This window comes from Somniosus microcephalus, unplaced genomic scaffold (genome assembly GCF_052327205.1).
Source record: "Somniosus microcephalus isolate GS21.2 unplaced genomic scaffold, FLI_Smic_1.0 unresolved_chr1, whole genome shotgun sequence".
In the NCBI taxonomy this organism is placed as follows: domain Eukaryota; kingdom Metazoa; phylum Chordata; class Chondrichthyes; order Squaliformes; family Somniosidae; genus Somniosus; species Somniosus microcephalus.
In genome coordinates this window covers 102,091,653-102,108,656 of record NW_028225179.1, presented here as the reverse complement: position 1 = coordinate 102,108,656, position 17,004 = coordinate 102,091,653, and the positions used below count along the sequence as shown (strand labels likewise).

The window sequence follows — 17,004 nt, the reverse complement described above, 5'->3', positions numbered from 1 at the left end:
GGGATTTATCGGCCTTCAATCCCGTCAACTTCCCTAACACCATTTCCCTACAAATACTGACTTCATTCAGTTCCTCCCTCTCATTAGACCCTATGTTCCCCGACATCTTTCGGAGGATATTTGTGTCCTCCTTTGTGAAGACAGAACCAAAGTATGTATTTAATTGGTCTGCCATTTCATTGTTCCCCATTATAAATTCCCCTGATTCTGACTGCAAAGGACCAATGCTTGACTTAACCAATCTTTTTCTCTTCACATATCTACAAAAGCTTTTACAGTCAGTTTTTATGTTCCCCGCAAGGTTACTCTCATATTCTATTTCCCCCCTCTTAATTAATCCCTTTGTCCCCCTTTGCTGAATCCTAAACTGCGCCCAATCCTCAGGTTTACTGCTTTATCTGGCCAATTTATATGTCTTCACCTTGGATCTTATGCTATCCCTAAATTCCCTTGTTAGCCACGGTGGATTCACCATTTATGTTTTATTTTTATGCCAAACCGGGATGAACAAATTCTGTAGTTCATCCATGTGATCTTTAAATGTTTCCCATTGCCTTTCCACCGCCCACCCTTTGCGTAACATCCCCCAATCAATCCTAACCAAGTCGTGCCTCATACCATTGCAGTTTCCTTCAATTAAATTCAGGACTCTAGTTTCTAAGTCAACGACTTCACTCTCCATCATAATGAAGAATTCCATCATATTATGATCGCTCTGCCCCAAGGAGCCTCGCACAACAAGATTGCTAATTAATCCTTTCTCATTACATAATACCCAGTCTAAAATGGCCTGGTCTCTAGTTGGTTCCTCGACCTATTGGTCCAGGAAACCATCCCGTTCACACTCCAGGAATTCCTCCTCCACAGTATTGTTACGAATTTGGTTAGCCCAATCTATGTGTACATTAAGTCACCCATCATAACTGATGTGCCATTATTGCATGCTTCTCTAATTTCCCGTTTAATGCCATCCCCAACCTCTGCATTGCCATTTGGGAGTCTGTATACCACTCCCACTAACGTTTTCTGCCCCTTGGTATTTCTCAGTTCTACCCATACAGATTCCACATCATCAGAGCTAACATCCTTCCTTACAATTGTGTTAATCACCTCTTTAACCAGCAATGCTACCCCACCTCCTTTTCCTTTTTGCCTGTCTTTCCTGAATATTGAATACCCCTGGATGTTGAGTTCTCAGCCTTGGTCACCCTGGAGCCATGTTTCCATAATCCCAATCAAATCATATCTGTTTACCTCTATTTGCACAGCTAATTCATCCACCTTATTACGCATGCTCCTTGCATTAAGACACAAAGCCTTCAGGCTTGCTTTTTAATGCTCTTAGACCTCTTAGAACTATTATTTACTGTGGCCACGTTTGATTTAAACCCTTGATTTCTCTGACTGCCACCTTTGTTTTTCTCCTTCCTGTCTTTTGCTTCTATCCTTGTTTCCCTTTTCTCTGTCTCACTGCTCAGGTTCCCAAACCCCTGCCAACTTAGTTTAAACCCTCCGCCAAAGCACTAGCAAACTCTCCCCCTCGGACCTCGGCCCCGGTCGTGCCCAGGTGCAAACTGTCCAGTTTGTACTGGTCCCACCTCCCCCAGAACCGGTTCCAATATCCCTGGAATTTGAATCCCTCCCCCTTGCACCATTCCTCTAGCCATGTATTCATCTGGAATATCCTTCTATTTCTACTCTGACTAGCACTTGGCACTGGTAGCAAACCTGAGGTTACTACGTTTGAGGTCCTATTTTTAAATTTACCTCCTAACTCCCTATATTCAGCTTTTAGTACCTCATCACTTTTTTTTACCATTTAATGAGATCATGGCTAATCATCCAAATTCAGTACCCTGTCTCTGCTTTCTCTCCATATCCCTTGATCCCTTTAGCCTCAAGAAATATATCCAACTTGTAAGGCTCGCAAAATTCTACAGACTCCCCAAACCAAGAAAAGAAGAGTTATTTTTCTGTTTCAAACAATATTGGGCCAAAAGGGACTTAAAGCCAAAACCCCAGGAAGATTTGGCTATTTTAAAATGCATGTCCAGGCCTGTGGAAGGCTGTAACAAATGAACTGGGTTGGGCACTGTAGGACAGACAGTTTGAGTATTGGAAAAGGCCAGATTGTCTGGGAATGTTCTGGACCGTCCCAGTCATTCTACATAAAGACAATAGGCCCACAGAAGGACAGTTCCCACCAGAACCTACAGGTCCATCAAGAACATGAATAATACAATACATGCCACTAATCAACAAAAGAGACCCTGGCCCCAGCAGGAGAAGACAATTGAACAACAGTTTAAAACCACTCAGAGAGGCATCCAAAACCACTTCGCACACTTAAACTGATTTTGAAGCAATCCAGAAACTAGTTAAAAGTCAATCAACAATAGATGGGACCAGCCCCGAAACTCGATAAAATTTAAAACTATTAAAGTTAACGAGCCTGCCAAAATTAACAATGGGCTAGAGGAGATTTGGTGGGCACATAAGCAAGGCCTAAAAACAGTATAATTGAGGCCAGCTTTTACATGGAAAGGAGTGCAGTTCACAGAGCAGTTGGGTGAAGAAGTTCAGTTGAAAGGAGGGCAGTTCAAAGTACGGTTCAGAAGGAGTACTACTCATCATCTTCATCACCGCACGCAGTCGGAGAATCAGAGATTGAGGAAAGAAGAACGAAATGAAAGGAGAAAGGAATCGCGGCAAGCAAGGGCCCCAAGAAGCCAACAACTAACAATATTACCACCAACTAGGTAATATTGGGCTACTGAGACCAACAAGAAACCAACCTGGAAGAAACCAAATATTCGCAAATTTGCTTCCACTCTGCAAGCTAGCCTGACTTAGCCCTGGGTAAGATTTAATACAAAAGACACTAAAACCTATACCTAACCAAAGGAAATTGGGTACTTACCTGATAAATCCAAATACACACCCAACCGCATCAGCGGAAACACGAAGACTGAAAACCCAACGCAGATGAAGTCTTCCACCATGTCTGAGGTACGGCAGGCCCCAACCGCCACAACTAAAGAGAACCCCAAAATCGCAAACCTCTACAAATGTCAAGAAAGTCGTTTGGTGAGCATTTCCTGGTCCTCTGGAATCCAACTTAGTTAGTGTAGTGGGATTGGGAGGGGTAAGGTATTTTGTCTATTGTCATTCTCCCTCGCATTTTCCGAAGTGTTCCCCCTTTTAGAGTGATAAGATTATTGCGTTGTATATTTTCCTGTTTCAAATAAAATCCAAGCTTTTTTGACCAACTCAGTTGTCTGTTGCAATGTCATTACAGACCCCAAATAAGTCCAAAGTCTGGAACCAAGGGAGTGGGAGTGATTCAAACTGCTCAGGGAGGCAGAGGCAAAGCGGACCACACACACCACTCCTTACAAATTCCTTCTTGAATATATTTAATGAATTGGCCTGAACTTCCCTGTGTGGCAGAGAATTCGACAGTTTCACCACTCTCTGTGTGAAGAAATTCCTCCTCATCTCAGTCCTAAATGGCTTATCCCTTATCCTTAGACTGTGACCCCTGGTTCTAGACTCCCCCGCCATTGGAAACACCCTTCCTGCATCTAGTCTGTCTAGCCCTGATAGAATTTTATAAGTTTCAATGAGATCCCCTCTCATTCTTCTAAACTCTATTGAATATAAGCCTAATCGACCCAATCTCTCCTCATGCGTCATTCCTGCCATCCCAGGTATCAGTCTGGTGAATCTTCGCTGCACTCTCTCCATGGCAAGGACATCCCTCCTCAGATAAGGCGACCAAAACTGCACACAATACTCAAGGTGTGGTCTCACCAAGGCCCTGTACAACTGCAGCAAGACATCCTTGCTCCTGTACTCAAATCCTCTCGGTATGAAGGCCAACGTACCAGTTGCCTTCTTTACCGCCTACTGCACCTGCATGCTTACTTCAGCGACTGGTGCACAAGGACACCCAGGTCTCGTTGCACTTCCCCTTTTCTCAATCTATTGCCATTCAGATAATAATCTGTCTTCCTGTTTTTGCCACTGAAGTGGATAACCTCGCAATTACACAATAATTTCACAGATACATTCAGCGTGTAATTATTAGAATTACAGCACTGATATCACAGATACAGTCTATCTTTCAAAATCAGAATTACAGTATTGAAATCACGGTTACATTCAGTGTATAATTATCAGAATTACCACAATGATATCAGTGGTATACTGTCTGAGTTAATAACTGAATTACAGCACTGTTCTCACAAATACAGTCACTGTGTAAAAATCACAATTACTTAAAAGATATAACATGCAAATTAACTGCGTGAATTTCAAATTACAGCATTGAAATCAGAGGAACAGTTATTGTGTAAAGATCAGATTTACAGCATTAATATCCCTGGTAGAATCATTGTAAATATCAGAATTGCAGCACTGATATCACAGGTACATTCAGTGTGATAATATTAGAATTACATCACTTATTTCACACGTACATTCAGTGAGTGAATATCTGAATTACTGCTCTGATATCACAGGTACAGGCAATGCATTAATATAAGAATTGCAGCAGTGATATTACAGGTACATTCAGTGAGTGAATATCTGAGTTACTGCTCTGATATCACAGGTACAGGCTCTGTGATAATATCGCAATTACAGTAAAGATATGACATGTACAGTCACTGTGGAATTTCTGAATTACAGCACTGATACAGTCAGTGTGTAAATATCAGAGTTACACCACTGATATTACAGATATATACACTGTGTGTTTATTAGAATTACAGCACTAATATCGCAGGTACAGTCAGAGTGTAAATATCAGAAATGCAGCTGTGTTATCACAGGTGCAGTCCGTGTGAAAATATTAGAATTTCATCACTGATATCATTGGTACATACAGGTTACGAATATTAGAATTATAGCACACATATCATTGATACATTCAGGAGACGAATATTAGAACTACAGCACCGATATAACAGGTACAGTAAGTGTGTAAATATCCGAATTACAGCAAAGATATCTCAGGTACAGTAAGTGTAAATATCAGAATAACAGCAAATATATCACAGATACAGTAAGTGTGTATATATTAGCATTACAGCAATGATATCTCAGTTAGATTCACAGTGGGAATATTATAATTACAGCACTGATGTCACTGGTACATTCACTATGCGTATATTAGAATTACACCACTGCTATCGCAGGTACTGTTAGTGTGTAAATATCAGAATTACAGCACTGATATTACAGCTGCTGCTAGTGTGTAAATATCAGCATTACAGCTCTGATATCCAGGTGCAGTCACTGCAAATATCAGAATTACAGCAATGATGTCACAGGACCAGTCATTGTATGAATTTCAAAGTTACAGCACTGATGCCACAGCTACAGGCATTGTGGAAATATCAGCATTAAAGCAATTATACCACAGATACCGTTATTGTGTAATTATCAAAATAACAGCACAGATATCACAGTTAAAGTCTGTGTGGAAATATCAGAATTACAACAGCGGTATCACAGGCAGAGTAATTGTGTAAATATCACATTTAAAGCAATGATTTCTCAGATACAGTCAGATTGTAAATATTAGAATTACAGCACTAATTTCACAAGTACAGACAGTGTGTTAATAGCAGAATTAGAACAGAGATATCACAGGTACAATCACTGAGGAATTTGTAAGGGGTTTTAGATCGCAGAGGTTTCTCTCTCGAGAGGCCTCTCTCTCTTGCACAGTAAAACCGTGAGTGGTTCGACCCACTCGCCCCTTAGATTCTGTACTCTGGTCTTTGGGGCAGGAACTACAATGTAGAGAAAACTCTTATAGACCTAGTTTGATGAAACGAAATGAAATTTTATTGCATAATGTAAAACAAATCAAATGCAAGCAAATAAGAGGGTACATGGGAGGGAAAAACACAAACAAATCATAACGACACAATACTAACTAAGGCAAATACAGGCATATTATACTATACAAAGATCATCATGAAATGGGGAAACACACAGAACACCGAGGGACAACAACTCATGTTAATTATACCCTTAAATGTTCACCCCATTAAACCTATCTAGATCTGATTATGAAGGGCCAGAAACATGCTCACCAATCCAACTAGGAAGTGTAAGGTTTTGAAATAGGTCTGCGTTTTGATCCCTTCAGGCATCCTGTCTCCTCATGGTGGGTGCTGCGGGCTGTGCCACACTGCTCTCTTCCTCGATGTGAAGGTCACGAGCAGGCCGGATCACAGCGGGCCTGGACACCAGTGTGGAGGACGACCATCTGTTTGACCATTTTCGTATAGGTTTCATAGGACTACGGTCCTTGGCCTCGTCAAATGGCCCGGTGTAGGTTGATGATCTCACGATGTTTTACCCCAGGGCAGGACGCCGGCTCGAACCATCTTCTTCCCCTTCTTCAAGTGATGATGCCCCCGAATACGATGGTAGCACCATGATGGCTGTTTTTCGTTTCTACCCCCGGGTTCCCCAGATATACTTCTCAGGAGAAGCCTCTTTCTCCCACCCAAATCAGGTTAGTCTTTGTTTAACTTTTGGCGGGCTTATCGCACAGCGGGGTAGTTATTATATTTTAAAATACTTTGGGATGGCCGGTAAAGGCCTTCTCTGGTCTGGAATGACCTTCATTGTTTTCAATGTCCTGGTGATGTCCTTAACGAGTCCTTGATGTTCTTCTCATGAATATGAAACTGTTCCTTTTTGTCTGGGTGTGGTGATTATTCCTTGTTTAGTAAAAGTATTGTGATTGGTTGTTTGTTAACTGCCTTGGGATATATGTTGTAATCTCATTGGTAGTTGATGATCACATGATGTGTTGTGGCGACCTTAAATTCAGTTCTTTTCCAGCTTTGGTTCGGACTGGATGTGGGAAGATGGGCTGCAGATTTTAAAGTTAATAAAGCCTAGCTTTGGAAGGCAAATCTATTCTTTATTTCACTGGGTAAACATTTAGATGGCCTTTATATACAGGCCGATCTTGACTGGATCTGCATCCAATCTATATGTATATGTGGGTGTCTGGTTTCGTTCTCTCAGAAACGGCTTCCAGATCTTACTGTGGGCTGAATCCACAAAGCTGTCTGAGGACTGCAGGAACCATTTCAATGTGTCCCAATAAGTTGGTCACGGGGTCTGGTGGCCATTTTGAATGCCCCTTTTTCCTAGGCTTCTTTTGAAATAGTCTTTAAAATCATGGCCTCTTCTGCCATTCGACCCTTTATAATATAAAGTTCAATTTTGCGAATCCTACAAATATGAGAATTACAGCACTAATGTCACAGGTACAGAGGGTGTAAATATCAGAAATACTGCAAAGATATATTAGGAATATTCACTGATTACATCAGAATTACAACACTGATATCACTGTTACAGGCAGTGTAGATATATCAGAATTACAGCACAGATATCACTGGTACAGTCACTCTGTATATATCAGAATTACAGCACTACAATCACAGCTACAGGCAGTGTTTAAATATCAGAATTATAGCACTGATATCACAGCTACAGGCAGTGTGTAAATATCAGAATTACAGCACTGCTATCACGGCTACAGGCAGTGTGTAAATATCAAAGTAACAGCACTGATATCACAGCTACAGGGAGTGTGTAAATATCAGAATTACAGCACTGATATCACAGCTACAGGCAGTGTGTAAATAACAAAGTAACAGCACTGATATCACAGCTACAGGCAGTGTGTAAATATCAGAATTACAGCACTGATATCACGGCTACAGGCAGTGTGTAAATATCAAAGTAACAGCACTGATATCACAGCTACAGGGAGTGTGTAAATATCAGAATTACAGCACTGATATCACAGCTACAGGCAGTGTGTAAATAACAAAGTAACAGCACTGATATCACAGCTACAGGGAGTGTGTAAATGTCAGAATTACAGCGCTGATATCACAACTACAGGCAGTGTGTAAATATCAAAGTAAAAGCACTGATATTACAGCTACAGGGAGTGTGTATATATCAGAATTACAGCACTGATATCACAGCTAGAGGCAGTGTGTAAAAATCAGAATTACAGATCTGATATCACAGCTACAGGCAGTGTATAAATATTAGAATTACAGCTCTGATAGCACAGCTGCAGGCAGTGTGTAAATATCAGAATTACAGCTCTGGTATCACAGCTACAGGGAGTGTGTAAATATCAGAATTACTGCACAGATATCATAGTTACAGTCAGTGAGTTAATATCAGAATTACAGCAGCATCATCACAGGTACAGTAACTGGCTAAATATCAGATTTTAAGCAATAATTTCACAGATACGTTCAGCGTGTATTATTAGAATTACAGCACTGATATCACAGATACAATCTGTGTTTAAAATATCAGAATTACAGTATTGATATCACTCTTGCATTCAGTGTATAAATATCAGAATTACAGCAATGATATCAGAGGTACACTGTCTGAGTTAATAACTGAATTATAGCACTGATCTCACAAATAAAGTGACTGTGTAAAACTCACAATTACTTCAATGATATAACATGCATATTAACTGTGTGTATTTCGGAATTACACAGGGGATCAAGGCGTCGCAGAGAATGTGGTCCCTTTGCAATGCTGAAAGGCAAAGGAAGGGAAGATGTGATTGGTGGTGGGATCACGCTGGATGTGGCAGAAAAGGCAAAGGATGATCCATTGAATATGGAGGCTGGTGGGGTGAAAGGTGAGGACATGGGGATCTCTATCATGGTTCTGGGAGGGTGGTGAAGGGATGAGAGCAGAAGTGTGGGAAATGGAATGGACATGGTCAAGGGCTGTGTCAATCATGGTAGAGGAGGGTACTCAGTTGAAGAAAAAGGGAGACATACCAGAAGCACTAGTATGGAAGGTAGCATCGTCAGAACAGATGTGACAGAGGCAGGAACACAGGGTGAATGGGAGAGAGTCCTTACAAGAAGCGGGGTGGGAGGAAATGTGGTCCAGGTAGTTGCAGGAGTCAGTGGGCTCATAGTGGATGTCTGTTGAAAGCCTAGCCCCAGAAATGGAAGCAGAGAAGTCGAGGAAGGGAGGGACGAATTGGAGATAGACCATGTGAAGGTGAGGGAAGGGTGAAAATTCGATGCAGAGTGAATTAAATTATCCAGTTCAGGGCGTGAGCAGGAAATGGCACAGATCCAGTCATCAATTTATTGGGTAAAGAGTTGAGGGAGGGGACCTGATTAGGACTGGGACAAAGAATGTTACACATATCTCATGAAAAGGCAGGCATAACTAGGGCCCTTATGTCCTTTAATCCCTCCTGCCTTCCATCCTATCACAGACCTTCCCTTTTATTCTTTCCTCCCCACCCCACTTTCCCTGCTCCTACACTTCCTTAAAAACCTGTTACTTCTCTAACTTTATCCAGTTCTTACGAAGGATCATCAACCTGAAATGTTAACTCTGTTTCTCTCTCTACAGATGCTGCCTGACCTGATGAGTATTTCCGGCATTTTCTGTTTTTATTATAGCTAGGACCTATGCGGGCTCCCATAGCAACACCATTTATTTGGAGGAAGTGATGTAAAGGTGTGGAACTCGCTACCAAAGGAAGTGGTTGACGCAAATATCTGGGATGCTTTCAAAAGTAAGTTAGAAGGTTACATGAGAGAAAAGGGAATATGCTGAAAGACTGGGATGAGATAGACAGAATGGGAACAACTTGTGTGGAGTAGAAACACGAGCACAAATAAGTTGGGCTGGATTGCGTGTTCCTCTGCTGTATATTCTATGTAATATACATAACCCACCAGGTGGTAAACTGATGGATTGATTGACCACCAGTTTGGCACCACACACAATTTTACTTCCCATGGGATGTGAGTGGCTGCAGATCCTATTGTCTGAGTTCACCTCTGCGGATGTTAGATTAAAATTATTGACTTATTTTTATTACCAATTTTGAATTGGAACAGATGCTCAGCTGATACAATCACTCCATTGTACTTATTAATCATTTGATCATTTCCACTTTGATGCAAGAATGTAGGAATAACAAGTAACAGTTGCTGAAACACGGTCTTTTCCCAGAGTAAGAGCTCAGTTAACATTGGACGTTAGTGTAATATGGATGGTCTAGAATTGAGTTCCAATGATGCATCTCAGCTGATTTCTCTATCATTGTTTTCAATGAAAGGGAAAATGCGATGTTTATTATAATTGTCCACTTATTTAATAGCCTCCATTTTAAAGTTATAATTTTCCCCAGACCTATGGCGGAGGAGTGAGAGACAAACCACAACTTCAGTATTTTCACACGAACAAATCTCGAATTTGCAGTCAGTTTCAAAGGTGGAATGACGGTGAGCACTGCCAGCTCACCATCATCAGGGCCACAAATTCCAGGTAACTGTAATGAACCTGATTCCTCATAGATATTTAATGTAAATATTGTAATGAAACTGAATCCCATATCGATAGTTAATGTAAATTGTGTAATTAAACTGATTCCCATATAGTTATATAATGTAAATAGTGTAATGAAACGGATTCCCATATCATTATTTAAATTAAATAGCGCAATTAAACTGATTCCTTATAGTGATTTAACTTTAATACTGCAATGAACGTTATTCCCTATTTTTATTTAATGTAAATTATTTACATTAATTAGTTATATGGAAAACACTTGTTATAATATGTAAATTAAATGACTATATGGGAATCAGTTTCTTTATAATATGTACTTTACATAACTATATGATAATCAGTTTTATTAGAATATGTAAGTTGAATAACTATATGGGAATCATATTCCTGGTGGGTGCTCACACCATTCCCGATATTCCCAGTATCCCCTCACACAATACAGCACCTCCAGTGCTCAGGAATCTCAGGGATTCTCTCTGTAGCTCTCTCTTTCTCTCTCTACTCAATATAAGTTTCAACTTAAAGCTTTTGAAATGTGTCCACTCGCTACTCTTCATATCGTTTTGAAAAACAAACACAGCTCAACAGAAACTGCTGGAGCTGCATAAAAATATTCCATCCATTTAACTGACTGAATGGTATTGATGCACGCTGTGAAATTGGGTTCACTACGCTTGCGCAAACTGTACAATTTGCATTCAGCGAACAGAATCAAACCGCCAGGCAAAAATATCAACTCCAAGCCCAGGCTTTTGGGAGAGGCTGAGGCCTTCAAATGAAAACTTTAATGAAGGCATTTAAAGACACATGGGATACATATATTTATGTTTTTGTGAATAATATTTTATTTTCAGTTTGCATAAAAAGTTATTTTGGAAATTAGAAATTTCAGTTACCGAGGGGAAAATTGGAGCTAAACATTTTTTCAGGAAGCATTTTGAGTGAATTGCAGGGAATAAGATAACCAGCACCATGCGTCGATTTAACATGAAGATGTGCCAGGTCACTGTTTAGATTAACATTGGAAGTCGTCCTAAAGTGCCACGAAGTGGCAAGTTCAGAGTCCCGGCAGTAAGTTTGGACATTTTAACCATTGGAATTCCCACAGGAACTGTTTCTCTAGGAGTTTTCAATGATTAACACACAATATAAACACTAGTTTCTGGTTAAAAGCCTGAACAGCTGTCCCCACAGTTTAGGAATAAACAGCAAACATTGTAATAGGTTATGGAGCGAACTGGTTCCATTTTTAAGACCATTTGAAATCGGCCTTGGATTCCATGAAGGAGGGAAAGCAAACTAAAAGTAAATTCAAAAGCGGCAGCAGGAGGGGAAGATTTCAGCACTGGATGTGAGAATTACTGCTGTTAGCTTTAAACAATGCCACCACTTAACAACTCGTTGCTTACATTATCGCTCTAGCCATCTCAGCAAATCCCCTGGAGCAAGACATCTCCACACAATTTGCCAAAATCCATCGATATCTTGAAAACAAAGGAAAACATTTAATCGAAGAGCTGAGGAGACAAAGAAGGAAGATCTGCGACCAATGGAGAAAGACTTGGAAAGAATTGAAGAAGAACTGATGTCACTTTAGCAGAACATACTGAACCTTTGTGTAGACAGCGAGCAGTGAGACAGTATCTTTTTTCTCAAGGTGACCCTTTATAACCCAATTCCCAAGCTGTTGTAAGTGTAAACTACACATTATAATAGAGCTCAAACCCCATCAACAATGCACAATGTGCGGTATAACTGAGGTCAAACAGATATCAGTCAGGATTGAGCTCTGAGTGTCGAGGAGACTGTTCCACACTGTCAGGACCTCACACTGGCTGCAGTATAACTGTAACCAGAGTGAAGGCAGAATATTAAACATCTTGCTGTTTTCAATGTTAGTAATGAACTGAGAGGACAGTCCACTCTTCGCTGAAACAAAACATTTCACTGACACTGAGAACTCGTCTAATATCTTTAAAAAGAGGTGCATAGTCCTTGGCTTCCCCGTGTTTTACTGTGGTGTAGTCGGCAGCATAACTGAGAGCTGTTTTTACAGATGTTACCAGGGTTGAATACCATTAATGCTGGAAATCCCTCTGTGTTTCGTGGCACCTGGTTCTGAGAGCCTGATTGAGGGAAGAGATATTGATCTTGTCCTGTCACTCTAACCTTAACACTGTTGTTAAAAGACAAACAGTGCATACCAGCATCTATTAATACGATTCAACATACGAATAGCTCCTATAGGTTACAGAAGTTTCATTGTTCAGGTTAAAGTTTGTCGCCATCCAGTTTTCTCCCCTTCTCTCCTGTCCTTAAATCAGTGTCAGGCTGGTGCACAGTCCCAAGTTTGCTATCCCTGAGACAAGTCACTTGTTGGGGTGCAGTCCCACACGTGCAACAAATGCTCTGATGAAAAACCGAGCAACAGGAAGCTATTTGAATGTATGGGCATCAAAATAAGCCTAATCCGCTTGTCGTCTGATGTTTACACATGTGCGTGTTCCCCCAGAGCTGCCTGGAAGTGTCCATGAGCTGTTACATAGTCTGTTGTCTCCCTATCGAGGGGATGCAGAGGTTGGATGTAACACAACTGTCCCCAGCTCAGGGCCACACAGGCCAGAAAGAAGCTCTGTGTTGCTGGGAAATGACAGACCAGAAATAAAAGGAACTGATCAGTGAACATTCAAAGTCTTCAGCAGCAGAGCAAACCCTGTCTAGTGTATTCCGGGGGAAACTGATGTGGTATCGCATCACTGGAGCCCGTCAGTGAAAACTTCATCCTGATCCCTTCACATTTAATAAAACCACTGATTATACATCATTAAAATTTACAACCTCAACCTTTCTGTACATTTATTGAGATGTTTCTAATTAACTGTCCTGCAAGAACGGAAAAGATTGAGACAAGGGTGAGGAAGGTGAAGATGCAGGGAAGCGTGAAGATGAAGAGATCCTGCTGTCTGCAAGTCTCTAATACACAATGTTCCCAGGCCTGTTAAGTTACGCTGTGTGGAAGGAAATGAAACAGATCATCTCCCCAGGTAAGAAAGTCCACAGCTTTGTGTCCACTTCTTCTAGTGTCCTGCTCTCTTCCCCCTCTCCTGAAGGTGCTGCCTGTTGCTGGGTACACATCACTGGGGCAGCAGCTTTGGAGCCTCACTCAAGGGGCCATTCTTTATGTGGGACCTTAGATTGAGCGATTCAAGCATGAGGGCATCAGAACATCTTCTTATTTGACATCCAGACAGTTGCACTTTCCAGTAGGACTTATTGGACCATGATCTGACTGCGACACCGGCTGATTGTGTTTCTCTCTGACCAAGGAAACACTGGATAGTGATCAAACTGGGACCCTGTAATATCTGTTCAGCATATTCACAATGGCCCAGAAATTCGGGTCGGGTGCTTCCCGCGGGTGCAAGCCCCCGACCTGCACTTATTTTGTGCGCCAGCCGTTGAGCTGTGGGGCCCGTGGAATTCCAATCCTGGGCCTGCTCAAGTTGCCTGCACGCAGTGCTTGCATATCCCAGGAGTGCAGTTAGTTCGATGCGTCCCCTGGGATCACGTGGGCCATGGGGAGCCAATCGGAGCAGGGAATGCTCCATTCATAAGTCTGGCAGGAAGTGCTGTCAAACTTAGAAATACTACGGGCCCCAAATCATCACTAAATGTTCAAATGAATTTTTTAAAAATCACATTTTTTAAATAAACTATAAAATACATGAAATAACGATTTTAAACAATAATTTAAATTTTTGAAAAAAGTAATTTTATTTTCTAACAGTGCTAAAAATAAACTTACCTTTCTTTAAAGTATTTAAAAATAATAACCATGTGGAAAAAATGTTTTAATTTTAATTAATTCACCACTAACCTTCTAAAAAGCAGGCCTTACGCCTGCTTTTTAAATGTGTAACTTCTGGCGACTTACCCTCACAGGAAAAGCTGTAAAAAAAACTGAAATTTGATGCGCACACGCAGTCTCTCCTGTGCACGTGATCGACCTCTGAACCCCTGCTTTCAGGGGAATGGAAGTGGCGGTTTCCCGCGCATGCACAGTGCATGCAGGAAACCGGCACTTCCATTGGGCTTACGGGTGAATACCCCATGCATACTCACCCGTGGAGACCCGAATTTCAGGGCCAATATATATGTAATGATTTAGATGAGGGAACTGGAAGTAATATCTCCAAGTTTGCAGACGAAACAAAGCTAGGTGGGCGTGTGTGCAGTGAGGAGGATGCAGAGAAACTCCAGTATGATTTGGACAGGTTGGGTGATTGGGCAGATGCATGGCAGATGCAGTATAATGTGGAAAAATGCGAAGTTATCCACTTTGGAGGCAAAAACAGGAAAATAAATTGTTATCTGAACGGCAATAGATTGGGAGAAGGGGAAGTTCAACGAGACCTGGGTGTCCTTTTGCACCAGTCGCTGAAGGTAAGCATGCAGGTGCAGCAGGTGGTTAAGAAGGCAAATGGTATGTTGGCCTACATAGCGAGAGGATTCGAGTACAGGAGCAAGGATGTCTTGCTGCTGTTGTACAGGACCTTGGTAAGATCACACCTTTAGTATTGTGTGCAGTTTTTGTCACTTTATCTGAGGAAGGATGTTCTTGCCATGAAGGGAATGCAGCAAAGATTCACCAGACTGATACCTGGGAAGGCAGGAATGATGTATGAACAGAGATTGGGTCGATTAGGCTTATATTCACTAGAGTTTAGAAGAATGAGAGGATCTCATTGAAACTTATAAAATTCTAACAGGACTAGGCAGACTAGATCCAGGAAGGATGTTCCCAATGGCGGGGGAGTCCAGAGTCAGGGGTCACAAACTAAGGATAAGGGGTAAGCCATTTAGGACTGAGATGAGGAGGAATTTCTTCACCCAGAGAGCGGTGAACCTGAGGAATTCTCTGCCACAGAAGGCAGTTGAGGTCAACTTATTAAATATATTCAAGAAGGGGTTAGATATATTTCTTAAGGCTAAAGGAATCAAGGGAAATGGGGAGAAAGCAGGGACAGGGGACTGAATTTGGATGATCAACAATGATCTCATTAAATGGCGGAACAGGCTCGAGGGGCCAAATGGCCTACTCCTGCTCCTATCTTCTATGTTTCTATGTTTCTATATACTGGAGTCTAGGAATATATCTAACTGTACACTGTACCCAATCTGCACTATTTACTAATACGGATATTTTGGTTTTGTTGCCGAGTCCAGTTCTACAGACATCAGGTATTAAACTGTGTCCGTCCACCTGCCTCTGTCTAAAATTTTTAACATGATGCCATGTTTATTTCCCCCAATCCCAGCCTCACTGACCCTGGAGTGAAGCACAGCGCATCGTATGCTTATACTGTCTGAGGACTGGACCAGTGTGAGACTCGGTAACAGAGAATTACTGTTTACTGATAACCTGGAGCGATTCAATGCTGCTGCCTGTGTCCTGGGGTCACAGGGATTGACATCAGGGAAACACTGCTGGGAAATTGAGGTCGAGGGCAAGACTGGGTGCACTTTGGGTTTGGCAGAGAGTCATCCAATAGGAAAGTAGAGGTAAACCTGGGGCCTGAACGTGCATACTGGATTGTACACCCGAGAAATGGGAATGAAGATAGAGCTGTTGAAATCCCATTAGTCCCACTAACGCCGAGTGCAATTCCGAGGACTACCGCAGTTTTCCTGGAATATTAGGGAGGACAGGTGACCTTTAACAATGCTGATGATTTGTCCAATCTCTACACTTTCACTGACACATTCACTGAGAAACTCTTTCCGTTGTTGTATCCTGGTTTGTGCGATGAGGGTAAAAATGCTGCTCCTCTTAAATGGCATCATTTCGAAAGTAGGTTCCTAAACTGATGTGTAAGAGTACGGAGAGAATGTGTCCAATGCTGGGCGAATATTGCACATCTCACACAGTAACTTCGAGACACAGCAGGACACAGCACTGCGAAAGGGGCTTGGCAACAAATGGTGGGGTTGAGACTGTTGGGCTGGTGAATTGTAAGTGTTCCTTGCACTGAGCTCTTGGGCTGTGATCAAGGACTGGGACGTGTGCTACTCTGCACAGTGATAAGGTTCCAACGTGAGCTCCTGGCCGTTCGCATCAGCTGTCCAATCTGGAACACTTCACTCCTGGTCATTCCACCGTGAATCCGGGGTCGGTGTTGTAAATTCCAACAGTGCTGTTCACCATCAGTAAAAGAGCTCAGAGCGGCGGCGGCGGCGGCAGACCTGCGGGAGACTAGGCAGCTGAGTGGCGGCGAGGTATAAAATCAACGGTGAGGACCAGGTAGGCCTCAGAGTGGCGGCAGCGGTGGACCTGTGGGAGACGAGGCAGCTGAGCGGCAGTGATGCATAAAATCAGCGGCGAGAACCAGGTTGGTCTCAGAACGGCGGCAGCAGCAGACCTGCGGGAGATGAGGCGGCTTAGCGGCGGCGATGTATAAATCCAGCGGCGATGACCAGGTAGGTCTCAGAGCGGCGGCAGCGACGGACCAGCAGGAGACGAGGCGACTGAGCGGCGGCGCTGTATAAATCCAGCAGCGATGACCAGGTAGGCCTCAGAGCGGCGGCAGCGACGGACCAGCA

At 42.3% G+C, this 17,004-nt stretch overlaps 1 pseudogene; it reads left to right on the top strand.

Annotated features, from left to right (window-relative positions):
* The first annotated feature begins 13,387 nt into the window (after positions 1–13,387).
* Positions 13,388–16,272, top strand: LOC147095666 (zinc-binding protein A33 pseudogene; annotated as a pseudogene).
* The last annotated feature ends 732 nt before the right edge of the window (positions 16,273–17,004 follow it).